The sequence below is a fragment of the Leucoraja erinacea genome, chromosome 23, assembly GCF_028641065.1.
Source record: "Leucoraja erinacea ecotype New England chromosome 23, Leri_hhj_1, whole genome shotgun sequence".
Taxonomy (NCBI): domain Eukaryota; kingdom Metazoa; phylum Chordata; class Chondrichthyes; order Rajiformes; family Rajidae; genus Leucoraja; species Leucoraja erinaceus.
The window spans coordinates 1,746,618-1,759,446 of NC_073399.1; the positions used below are offsets into that span (position 1 = coordinate 1,746,618).

At 41.4% G+C, this 12,829-nt stretch overlaps 1 long non-coding RNA gene across 1 annotated transcript in view; it reads right to left on the reverse strand.

The window, feature by feature from the left end:
* Positions 1-220: 220 nt before the first annotated feature.
* Positions 221-12,829, reverse strand: part of LOC129708100 (uncharacterized) — a 65,898-nt gene continuing 53,289 nt past the window's right edge. Inside the window, exon 3 of the long non-coding RNA XR_008725283.1 lies at positions 221-794. This is a non-coding gene — a long non-coding RNA (uncharacterized LOC129708100). The remainder of the gene's footprint in view (positions 795-12,829) is intronic.

Consider the following 12,829-nt stretch of genomic DNA (forward strand, 5'->3'; position numbering starts at 1 on the left):
AGCACACAAAATACCACATAAAAACCATTCAGTATGTTCAGTTGATTCACAGCTCAGATAGAGAGTCGTGACCTCTCCCTCCCCATCTTGCAGAAACGTAGCCATTCCCACATTTCTGGGATTGATAGTCCCTCCCCCAGAAGGGGCATGGCCTTCATGGCGTGATTGACTGGAGAGAGAATCTCAACATTTTTTAGACATTAATAAGTCTTTTATTTTTCATCGATGGGAAAAATCCTCTTGTCTTGTGCAGCGGAGGGGGACTCTGAGAAAGATAGCCCAAAATCAAAGCCATATGTGGTAGCGTTTTTTCTCAAATCAATATGCAGTGCAAACAGGAAGTGGTCAAGATTTGAGTTTTAATTATATAGATAATTCACAATAAATTGGTAAATAAATAATTCACCTTATAAATAAACTCTATTCATGTTCTCCAGAGATGATGCATGACCTGCTGAGTTACTCCAGCACTTTGTGTCGTTTGTTATAAAGCAGCACCTGCGGTTCCTTTTTGCCCAGATTTTCACTGCTCCTTTGTTGAATCTCCTCGTTATGTCTACTTTGAGGATGTTTGTCTTCTCCATCCAATTGGGAGTTCTGTGAGACTCTCTCTCACTACTCCCCCTCCTTGATTCCTTCAGCTCTTCATGAGTTTTCCTCTCATCCAGCTTTCCTCCCCAACTACAATAAGCCTGAAGAAGGGTTCCAACCCGAAACGTCACCCATCCATGTCCTCCAGTGAAGCTACCTTAGTTACTGAGTTACTCCATTACTTTGTGTCTTTTCTGACCATCCTGCAGTTGAAAGAATCAGAAATTAAAAGCACATGAGATGTCTTAATAACAAATATGAACAATAAAGATTCAGAATACGATTACAATATTTAATTATTAAAGGGATGAAAGCCTACAGGTTCCTAATATTGTGCATGCTGGTTGTATAATTAAACATAACTACATCAATCTTTGTTTTCCACAAGCCCTCATGTAATCTTCAAACAGGCCTTGCACAGTGACAGGGATAATGACCTGTTTGAAGCATGCAAAGGGTTGGGGTTCTGTCAATGTCTGAAAGGACAGACTGGCTAATGATAGATTGCAGTGGCCAAGGTACGGTTGCACGGTGTCTTTTACTGTGAATCATTTTATCATGAAAGAAAAACACTTTAAAGGGAAATGCTGTCTAGACAATTCTGATGTTTACAGATCATGAAGATGAGCAGAACACAGCAGCGGACTACAGAAGGACAAAGGAGCCAGCGTAAGCTGATACAGAACGTCTATGTGGCAGCACCGTAGACCATCAGGACAGAAAAGGTAATTCACAAAAGGGACCAGGAACACTGAAGATACAGCAGAAAAAAGTGTATGGTACACAAGATCAGGTCAGTTGCATAGGAGCCTCAAGGTGCATATATAAGCAGTGGACAACTGGCCAGGGTGTCAAACCCAGTCCGCCACTGTATGTAAAACAATCAGAGTGTAGACTGAAGGAACTGCAGATGCTAGAATCTTGCACAGAACACAAAGTGCTGGAGTAATGCAGCAGGTCAGGCAGGGTCTCTGGAAGACATGGGTCAGTGATGTTTCAGGTCAGGACCCTTCATCTGACTGGGCCAGAAGAGAGCCATACCCATGCTAAAGAGAGTAGGTGTAAATTGTAGTCTACTTCAATGAATAGTTGGATTAGATTCACACAAAACTTCTGCCATGAACCCAATAGGAACTTAATAGTCCCAGACGGCCCAAACCAGGAAAATCAAACCAGTGCAATTCATCCTTTATGAGTGAATTATTTTTGATAATCATAATGATTATGTTGGTGTGATAAATGTTTTTTCCCAGAAATTCAAATGGGCATTCCTGGCTTGGGTAACTTGTGGGCTGCCAACACGCCTACCACTTTAGCCACACTGAGGATGGCACTAATTACAATGCAATGATTTCTGTGCAGTAACGGGCCCAGCATTGAATCCTGATATGAAACATCACATATCCATGTTCTCCAGCAATGCCGTCTGACCTGCTGAGTTACTCCAGCACTTTGTGTCTTCTTTTTGTAAACCAGCACCTGTAGCTCTTTGTTTCTACAAACTTGTTCGGCTGCTGCAAGTAAGTATTTCATTGTTCTGTTGCCAGTACATATGACAATCAAGCACCCTTGACTCTTGACCTCTGCATTGGCACCAGTTATCCTCACAGCAGAAGCATTGGTCCTTCCCTTCATACTCTACCCAATAGAATTGGCACACCACCTCAAAGACCATCCTGCCCCCATTGTCCTTCACTTCCTAACAGCACAGAGATCCTCAGGATAGGCTAGGTTTTGGTCATGGTCTCGCCCCTAGAATGGTATCTTCACCTGTTCATGAACGAGAACCATTCTCAACTGTGCACTATAGCAGTTAAATATATCCTTAATACTTACAAATAAACTTTGTGACTATAAACACGAAACGCTGGAGTAACTCAGCAGGTCGGGCAGCATGAAAGACTGACTTAAGAAGGGTTCTGACCCGAAACGTCACCTATTCCCTTTCTCCAGAGATGCTGCCCGACCCACCGAGTTACTCCAACATTTGGTGTGTATCTTTAGTATAAACCAGCATCTGCATTTCCTTCCTACAAACTTTGTGACTGTCAAGTGAAATGTTCTAATTACTTTAAATAAAGAAAATAGAACATTGGCTCAAGTTGAGCCTCAAGGAGTTATTCCATTGAATGGTTATTTTCTTATGGGACAGAGATATCCTCATTCCAAGAGCCTAACCCCTTTGTGAACCCGACGTTATGTAGCTGATCCTCATTTCAAGGACAATCCTCTCAATTCAGTGAAGTATTGAAAAATTACTGTGTTACTGGAGCAGATGTTTTTTTTCCAGTGAATGTTAAAAAGTAGCCCTGTCCATTCTAATTTGGATAAAAAGTTCCAGGGTTTCAAATAAATAAGGGTGAAGTTTTCTCCGCCTGTCTGTCCAAGATTCCTCCCTCAACCAACAGCATCAGATACAGATCAAGTATCATTTGTTGTCAGACACAAAATGCTGGAGTAACTCAGCGGGATGCGCAGCATCTCTGGAGAGAAGGAATGGTTGATGTTTCGGGTCGAGACCCTTCTTCAGACTGAGGGTCAGGGTAGAGGGAGACACAGAGATAAGGAAGAGTAAAGTGTGAGAAAACTAGACATTATTTGTTGTTTCTGGGGCCCTTAAATACACGGTGGGATGTTATATTTGTTAGCACAACAATACTGCACTTCAAAAGTAATTAATTCATTGTGAAATGTGTTGGGATGGTCGGGGACATGCTAAGATCAAAGTTATCTTTTACACACGATATACTTTGTATTGTGTCAAACAAAATAAATGAAGGGTTACAAGTACAGAACCATTAGGAGCAAATTAAATTCCCAGCAAACTTGACTATCATTTATACTCAAATGTTATCAGACTCCCCTTAGCTTCGAAGGTCAGGCAACTGCGTAAAGCTACACATTTACACTCATTATTCCTCTTTAAATATATTATTAACTCAGTGTAGGTTCACAATAAAAGATAGGATTTTCTCGGTTTGAGTGGCTGAGCTTGCTGCTACCTTTATGAGTTGAAATGATTTGGGAAGCAGTTCCTTTCTTAGAGCCAAGGTAAACAGGGCAGATTTGAAAACATTTTCTCTTAAAGAAAATATTGATACAAAAATGATTCTTCAGTTTATCTCAGAGTGGTAACTGGCAAAGATTAAGTAATACATTTTAATATCTCCAACACCACCTGATTGTTATAGTCATACAGTGTTGAAACAGGCCCTTCGGCCCGACTTGCCCATGCAGACCAACACCCCCCCCCCATCTACACTAGTCACTCTGCCTTGTTTTAACCTTGATTGGATTGCAAGTAATTTAAGAACTGACCTACTACTCAAGTCAAGTCAATTTTATTTCTATAACACATTTAAAATCAACTCTCGTTGACCAAAGTACTGAGGGAGAGATAGGAAGGGGAGGAGACAGCAAGGGCTAACAACATTTGGAGAATTCAATGTTCATGCCCCCAGGATGCAGACTCCCCAAGCGGAATATGAAAATATCTCTAACTAAACCTCCTTCTTCCCAGTTCTCCGACCAGTTTTACTGTCTCCGACTATATTTGATCTCTGTTTGCTTTGTTTATTTTCTCCCATCTAACAATGGCCTATTCAACATTTTCCTTGATCTCCATTCCCTTTGTCCTGTTTTCATACCCTACACTTCCTCATCTATGTATCTCCCTCTCCCCTGACAGTCTGAGAAGGGTCTCGACCTGAAATGTCTCTAGAGACTCTAGAGACATTTTGTGTCTATCTTCGGTTTAAACCAGCATCTACAGATCCTTCCTACATATCACTATTCAAATCTGCTTCCCTCACTGTATTTGCAATCCTTGATTCATCAGAGAATCAATACTGTCACTTTCAGGCAGTAGAACTGGCACTTACGGAAATTTTACCGCTGAAAGCTTTATGGTAAAAGCAATCAGGAAGCAAAAGTATACCCGAATTTTTAGGAAATCAATAAATAAAACAGGCACAAATAACTGGAACAATCTTGAAGCTGAAACATAACTTTGATTTAAACATGTTTGGTGTTGTCTAATGCAAATTGTGTTTTCTGCTGAATGCCATTATTGTGAAAATCTCTGTATATAAAATAATATCCTTGTGAAATATTTACGAATCTGTCAACTAAGTTGAATTTCTTTCAGTTTTGAATGCCCCAATAATGACAAGCACATTTCCCACCCCCACCTAGTTCTGTTTCTCCTGCATGTCTTAAATCCTGACCTGTTGTATATCTGCTTCTTTGATATTGCCAGGGAATCTATCCACTTTTGTGTTCATGTCTCCATTATGTTTCAGCCTCTGCTGCTGGTGATGGCTGTTCCCTTTCATCCTCAAGTCAATGAAAAACCAATAGTTCTTTCTGGTTGTGAATGTCATTTAAATCCTGGACACATTCGCAGCTTTGCATCGTTCCGTTGGATTGGCGATCTGTGTTTGATATACTTTGCAAAAAAACATCTTAGGCATAAAATTGAATTTAACCCATTATCCGGACAACATTTCATTGGATGGGACAATGAAGATGTGGTTCTGTGTGCTTTCCAATAACTGCTGAAAATTACTTTTTTATGTTCCTAGCAAGGAACTGCAGATGCTGGTTTAAACCGAAGATAGAGACAAAAAGCTAGAGTAACTCAGCAGATCACATCTCTGGAGAAAAGGAATATGTGACGTTTCGGGTCGAGACCTTCTTCAGACCTTCTTATTGGTTTTATGTTCTTCCACAAAACTATAGATGCCCGAAGGGTCAGATTCCATGAATTTTACTCATTTGTATTCCTTCAAGGTGACTTTGAAAATTAAACTGAAGATTTTAAATGGAACCATGCTTCCAATCTAATAACACACATATTCAGGAGTGAATCTCAGGTTTATAAATTTGATCAATGGGTAGGATAGGTTTAGAAGTAGATGGGCCGAACGAAGGCAGGTGGGACTAGTATAGATGGGGCATGTGGGCCGGCATGGGCAAGTCGGGCCATAGGGCCTGTCTCAACACTGTATAACTCTATGACTCTGTAACAATCAGATGGTGTTGAAGATGTTAAAATGTATTACTTACTCTTTACCAGTTACCACACTGAAATAAACTGAAGAATAATGTTTTAATCAATATTTTATTAAAAGAAAATGTTTTAAATATCTTCCTGTCTACCTTGGCTCTAAGACAGGAACTGCTTCCCAAATCATGTCATCTAATAAAGGTAGCAGCAAGCTCAGCCACTCAAACCAAGAAAATCCTAGCTTTTATTGTGAATCTACACTGAGTTAATAATTTTTTTTAAGAGGAATAATGGATGTAAATGTAGATAGGTTAGGTAATAAGTTTGCAGATTTCACTAAAATTGGTTGACTTGCGTACAGTGAGGAAGGCTGTCAAAGTTTACAACAATAGTGATCAGCTACAGAAATGTGCGGAGAAGTGGCAAATGGAGTTTAATCCGAGCAAGCATGAGGCATTGCACTTTAGGAGATAAAATGTAAGGAAAAAGTATATAGTTAGTGGTGGGGCATAATGGCATTGATGTGCAGTGGGATATTGTGGTCCAAATCCATAGCTCCCTGAATGTAGCAACCCAAGTAGATTGAGTGGTGAGGAAGGTGAATGACAAACCTGCGTTCATCGGTCGGAGCATTGAGATTAAGAGTCAGGAAGTCATGTTGCAGCTTTATAAAACATCGCTTAGATAGTAGCGTTTAAGAAGGAACTGCAGATGCTGGAAAATCGAAGGTACGCAAAAATGCTGGAGAAACTCAGCAGGTGAGGCAGCATCTATGGAGCGAAGGAAATAGGCAACGTTTCGGGCCGAAACCCTTCTTCAGACTCTTTTGTTGGAGGGCAGGGGGGGTCACAGAGAGGGGGCAGTTGGAGAGGAGGTTGTGGAACTATCTGAAGAAGAGTTTCGGCCCGAAACGTTGCCTATTTCCTTCGCTCCATAGATGCTGCTGCACCCGCTGAGTTTCTCCAGCATTTTTCCATACCATCGATTATATAGCATTTGATGTTTTGTGTGTAGTATTGCAGTAGCTTTAATCAGAGGATGGATAAACTTGCATTGTTTTCTGGAGCAGCAGAAACTGAGTGGAGACCGGATAGAAGTGTGAAAAACACCGAGGCACATAGATAGGACCCAGACAATTTATCCCAGGGTGAACATTTCAACGATTAGAGGGCATAGCTTTAAAGTGAGGGGGAAAATGTTTAAAGGAGATGCGCACTGCAAGATGTTTATATATAGAGAGGTGGGCCCCAGGGACATACTGCTAGTGTGGTGGTCCTCAGCTACGATGTGGCATTTAAGAGGCTTTCGGATAGACATATAGATTAGCAGGGAATGGAGTAGTATGGATTATGGAGATTAATTAAACTTGGCATCATGTTGGGCATGGACATTTTGTATTGTATTGTATATCTTTATTGTCATTTCCTGAGTATTCACATACCCAGAGGAAACAAAAAAAGTTGCTCAACCAGTGTCCATTCAGTGTGCATTAAAAATAAATAGAAATAAAAATACATATATCATGAACAAATTTAACACTCTACTAAACATTCAACAGGCGTTCTGATCGGCAGCGGCACAACAGTGGCTCTGCTGCAGTGTGTCCAGGTTGGTGGTTGGTGCGCGATACTTTGGCAGGGGGCAAAGTCCGTTTATCAGTCTTATAGCCTGCGGGAAGAAGCTGAGGAGCATCCTGCTGGTTTTGCAGCTAATGCTTCTGTACCTCTTCCCAGATGGCAGGGTGGAGAATATGTGATGCGATGGGTGGTAGGGGTCTTTGATGATGGAGATGGCTCTGCTGATACATCTCTTCCTGTATATGTCCAGCAGAAAATTTTGGGCTGAGTTACTCCAGAATTGTGCGTCTATTTATGGAAAATGCTTTCCATGTGCTCATAAAATATAAACGCTCATGATTTTTACGTTTACAGTTATCATCCTTTAGTTATCCAGGAATTAAAATAAATTCACATTTATTTGAAAGGAAACTCTTAAACTGTGTTACTCATCTTTCCCTTTTGGCCATAAACACCAAATGATTAAACACATAAGCTAATGTTGAGTGAGTAAGTGTTGAAATCCGATATTCAATAATAGTATTCATAATGTATTTTAGATTTACTAATAAGAAAGGCAGCTACAGTACTTCCATCTTGAAGTAGAACTAGTCACATACAGCTCATTAACAAATACAGCAGAAAATACTTGGTTGGTGTAGATAGACACAAAGAGCTGGAGTAACTCAGCGGGTCAGGCAGCATTTCTGGAGAAAACAACTGAAGGTCTGAAGAAGGGTCTTGACCTGAAACGTCAACTATTCTTCCTGGTCTGAAGAAGGGTCTCAACCTGAAAAACATCACCTGTTGCTTTGCCCCAGAGATGCAACCTGTCCCGTTGAGTTACTCCAGCATTTTGCATCTATCTTCAGTGTAAACCAGCATCTGAAATTCCTTCCTACACAATGGATGGTCTGTAATAGTTCAGCATCTATTTTGATGTCGAAATGATGTCGGTCAGGCAAACGCCTCCGTTGCCATACGGTGAGAACGGAGAGGTTGAGAAGGAGTTTCTTCCCAGAGGCCATTCGGACTGTAAACGCCTATCTCACTAGGGACTAACTCTACTGAACGTTTTTCCTTCCATTATTTATTATGTAAAAGAATATGTGTGTTATGATTGTGTTTATAGTTTGTTTGGTTGTTTGTCTTTTGCACAAAAGTCCGCGAGCATTGCCACTTTCATTTCACTGCGCATCTCGTATGTGTATGTGACAAATAAACTTGACTTGACTTGACTTGAACACATAGTTACTGTTCATTGGGGCATTTACAATAAGGTGAATAATTGCCACTGGTGGATGGGAATGCAGAGATACGTGTACAATTAGATGCACCATTAGAACAAGAAACTACAGTCTGAAGAAGGGTTTCGGCCCGAAACGTCACCTATTTCCTTCGCTCCATAGATGCTGCTGCACCCGCTGAGTTTCTCCAGCAATTTTGTGTACCTTCGATCTTCCAGCATCTGCAGTTCCCTCTTGAACAAGAGACTACAGATGGTTGTTTACAAAACTAGCCATCACCTTATTAGAGAACAGAACAGGACTGTGAGGCTGAGTGTAATATCCTTGCTCCTGATCCATATGTTTGAATGTACTAAGCACCTGTGAGACCGAACAGCAGAAAAAAACTTTTCAGAGAAGAGGAAAGAAAGCGTGAAAGATAAAAGTCAGAATGTACAAAAGAACGGCAGCAGATGTCAGTTTTAAAAGAAAGATTTGATGGATATTCATTCCTTCCACCATTTTAGCATGTTTGTCAATTCCACCTGTCAATGAGATTAAAGTTGCAGAAACAATGACAAATGCCTCAAACAGAAAGATTTTCAGAAAGCCAGCGTGGGTCGTGTATTGTTTTTTAACGGTGAGAGGAACAACTAGCGGGCAATTTATTTAACCTTGATGGAAGGCACTGAGGTCGTCGAACATGAAAATGCAGTTAACTTTCCTGCAACTCCTTTCAGATGGATTATCCACAGCCTAGCAATTCTTTGCTGTGGTAGGTCATGTTTCCTCACACGCCGGAGGGGATAACCTTGTCTAAACAGATCAAGATCAAACGAAGGAAATTCAGATGCCATCAGATGGAAAGTAAATGGTGGATAAAACTTTGCTAGCTGACAGGATTTTTTGGAAGTCTAACTATTAAAGAGAGCTCTCTGCGTTGCTACATCCTTTGAAAGTTCAATTAAAAGTTGGCACTTGCAAAGGTGGCCTGACTAAAGTTACAGGTGCATCGCTCTTTGCTTGATAAAGCAGTTTTGAAGCAGGCATATGTAGCAAATAGATCAAATAGTCTTTCAGGTTTATCTTCCATTGGAAAGCAGCCACAAAGTAACTCATAATCCTGCCTGTGTAATTAGCAGTCGCCCTATTTCACTGAAGAAGAAAGAGAGAGTGTGTGTAGACCTTTCAATATTTATGAGTTTTATAAAGGCAGCTCACAATGGAGACGATCAGAGTTCATCGGATAATGCTTCTTCTAAAATATTCGATCTGCTCTTGAATTTATTAAGCTGAATTTGCTCTTCCTGCAACATAACAAAGGGTTTCAGCACGAGAAGGAAATGGCTGCCTCTGAGGAGGTATTTTTTGTTTTCATTGCTCGTACAATTTATTTCTAACGTATAATTCATTTTGCATAGCGCTGCCTCAATGGGCGATTCTTGGGAGTAAGTTGGGACCATAGCCTTTTAGAAATCTCGAACAATAAATTAATTCAATGGTCACTCAGCTGGTTATCATTCAAAGTGTGGAGTCAAATACTGTTTATCTGTTCTGTCTGATGGTATGTGAAGCATACAAAAATCACCCAGAATATTGATTTCTTTAACTTCAAGGAACCCTTGCTTTTCTTCTCTCTCCATCCCTCCCCATTCCTAGTTCTCCAATCAGTTACATTAAATGTTATCTCTATATGCTTTGTTGTCACCTCCTATTGATCTATTCTATATTTTCCTTGATTGATATCCCATTTTCACACCTAACACTTCCTTATCACTGAGTCACCAGCTCCACCGACTCTCAGTCTGAAGAAGGGTCTTGACCCGAAACATCACCCATTCCTTCTATCCAAAGATGCTGCCTGACCTGCTGTTACTCCAGCATTTTGTGTCTATCATCGGTGTAAATCAGCATTTGCAGTTCCTTCCTACACACTCAGAATTATACATGGCTCGACATAAAAACTTACCCATTCCTTCTATCCAGAGATGCTGCCTGACCTGCTGAATTGCTCAGTCAATTCATTAATTGGTTTAGTTCCGTTTAGTTTTGTTTAGAGATGCAGCGTGGAACAGGCCCATAGCCCCACCGAGTCTACACCAATCACCCGCACGCTAGTTCTATCCCACACGCTAGGGATAATTTACAGAAGACAGTTAACTTCCAAACCTGTACATCTTTGGAATATGGGAGGAAACCGGAGCATCCCGGGATTTCCTGATTCTTGCTGTATATTCAATGCCCCTAGCAATGAAGGCAAGCATACTGTACACCTTCTTAACAACCCAATGTACTAATATTGCCACCTCCAGTGAACTACGAACTTGGACTCCAAAATCACTCTGCACATCAATGCCGTTAAGGGTCTTGGTATTAATTATATAAAACTCACTGGTAGTCCTTTGGATGAGAAACTAAACTGTTTCCTACCATTTCACTCTAGATCTGGCATTAAAAAAATCCACAGACTCATTCAAAGAGCATGGGAGTTCTCGTGGGATTCTGACTAATCTTATCCGTAGGTAGCACCTCAAGTTTGGGGATGATTTCAACATAGAACATGGAATATAGAACAACACCGCACATGAACAGTCTGTGCCGACCTTGATGTTGCAGGCGAGCGGGGTCAAGCCTTCTTGTAGGGCCTGCCTCGCCCACCGTGGACGTCGAAGGAACCCGCACAACGAAGGTGAGGAGGGGCCCGCAAGCAACCGCCGTGAGCGAGGTGGGCTGTCGGAGAGGGAGGAGGGCCGTTGTAGGGAGAGGGGACCATCAAGAATGAGGAGGGCCATCAGAGAGCGAGGCATGTCATCAAAGAGGGAACAGGTTGTCGGAGAGCAAGGTTTGCCATTGGAGATCCGGGTTAGAGAGCGTGGAGGATTGGTGAAGAGCGAGGAGTCCTGTCAGGACGAGGTGAGCCATCAGGGAGCCGAGGGAGGCCATCGGAGAGCAAGAAAAGCAGCCGAGAATGAAGGGGGACCTGATGAGGGACAGTCTCCTACAAGGTGTGGCAGCGGGCAGTAGATAGGAATATTCAGTGAACCTTTGTTGGTGCCCAACATGGCGAAACTTGTGTACTGCCTAGGCGAGGTCTGCTATATGATTTTAGAGTAACTCAGCGGGACAGGCAGCATCTCAGGAGAGAAGGAATGGGTGATGTTTCGGGTCGAGACCCTTCTTCAGACCCGAAACGTCACCCATTCCTTCTCTCCAGTGATGCCGCCTGTCCCGCTGAATTACCCCAGCTTTTTGTGTCTATCTTTGGTTTAAACCAGCATCTGAATTTCCTTCCTACACATTTCATCTGCTATGTGATTTTACTGGGTTGTATGTAAAACAAAACATTTCACTGTACCTAGGTACATGTGGCCATCATTCATTGAAGATAAACTCATTTCACCTGCCTGCACAAAAATCCATATCCGTCCATATACATGCACCTATGTAAAAACCTCTTAAATACCAATATCATATTAGCCTCCACCACCATTCCTGGCAGCTTCCACTATTTCAGAAGCGTGAATGATGACCACACTTGGGTCCTTTTAATTTAGGATGGTCATTTTATATTAGTCCCCACGTTTGGATTGACCGGGCCTGGCTAGCTAATATCTTTCTTCATCCATCATCTAAAGACAACCCATTGTTATTTATGCTATAAATTGATTCTTAAAATTATAACAATGCTTAAATTCAAAAAGTAACTTGTTTGCTGTAATGGGTGAATTGATATAATGCACACAGTGTTGGAATGCAAATACTTTTATAATGCTGACCCCGATTACACCACACCACTGGAGACATGGTTCAGTAGAAATATGCCCCCTGTCGTACATCTATGCAGTATGTCCAACCTGCTATTAAATTCCACATCTGCAACTCTGGCCCATTGGACCAAGATGTTCAGAAGTGCATTATAATTCAGGGTCCCGACCCGAAACATTGTCTCTCCATGATCTCCAGAGATGTTGCCTGACCCACTGAGTTAGTCCAGCACTTTGTATTCCATACATACATACATACTACTGTGTAGACCAGCTATTGTGTGCAAGTAAGGAAGGATTTCAATCCCAGTGTATTTTAAGCTTTGTTTTTATTGGATTGTGCTGTTAGCTTGTAACTCCCTTGGCATTCATATTGATCATGTCTTACAGGCAAAAATGGATACCACATATCTAAATAGTTCAATGACAAAAACCCATCAAAAGCAACAACAACAATTGAATAGCTCTGCCCCCTCGGTCATGCATAAACAGGACATTCCTGAGGTCACTTGGTGGAATGGTACAGTTGTTATCTTCCTCGAGCTAGTCTAGCCCTTGGGAATGATGAGATTGATCTGTCATTTATGGTGAAGATTAGGCTCTCTGAGTTTGATCTACATGGACACAATGTACTGAGAACTCCCACATAGTGTCTGTAGGTTTAAGAAACCGGTTCAGAACTGA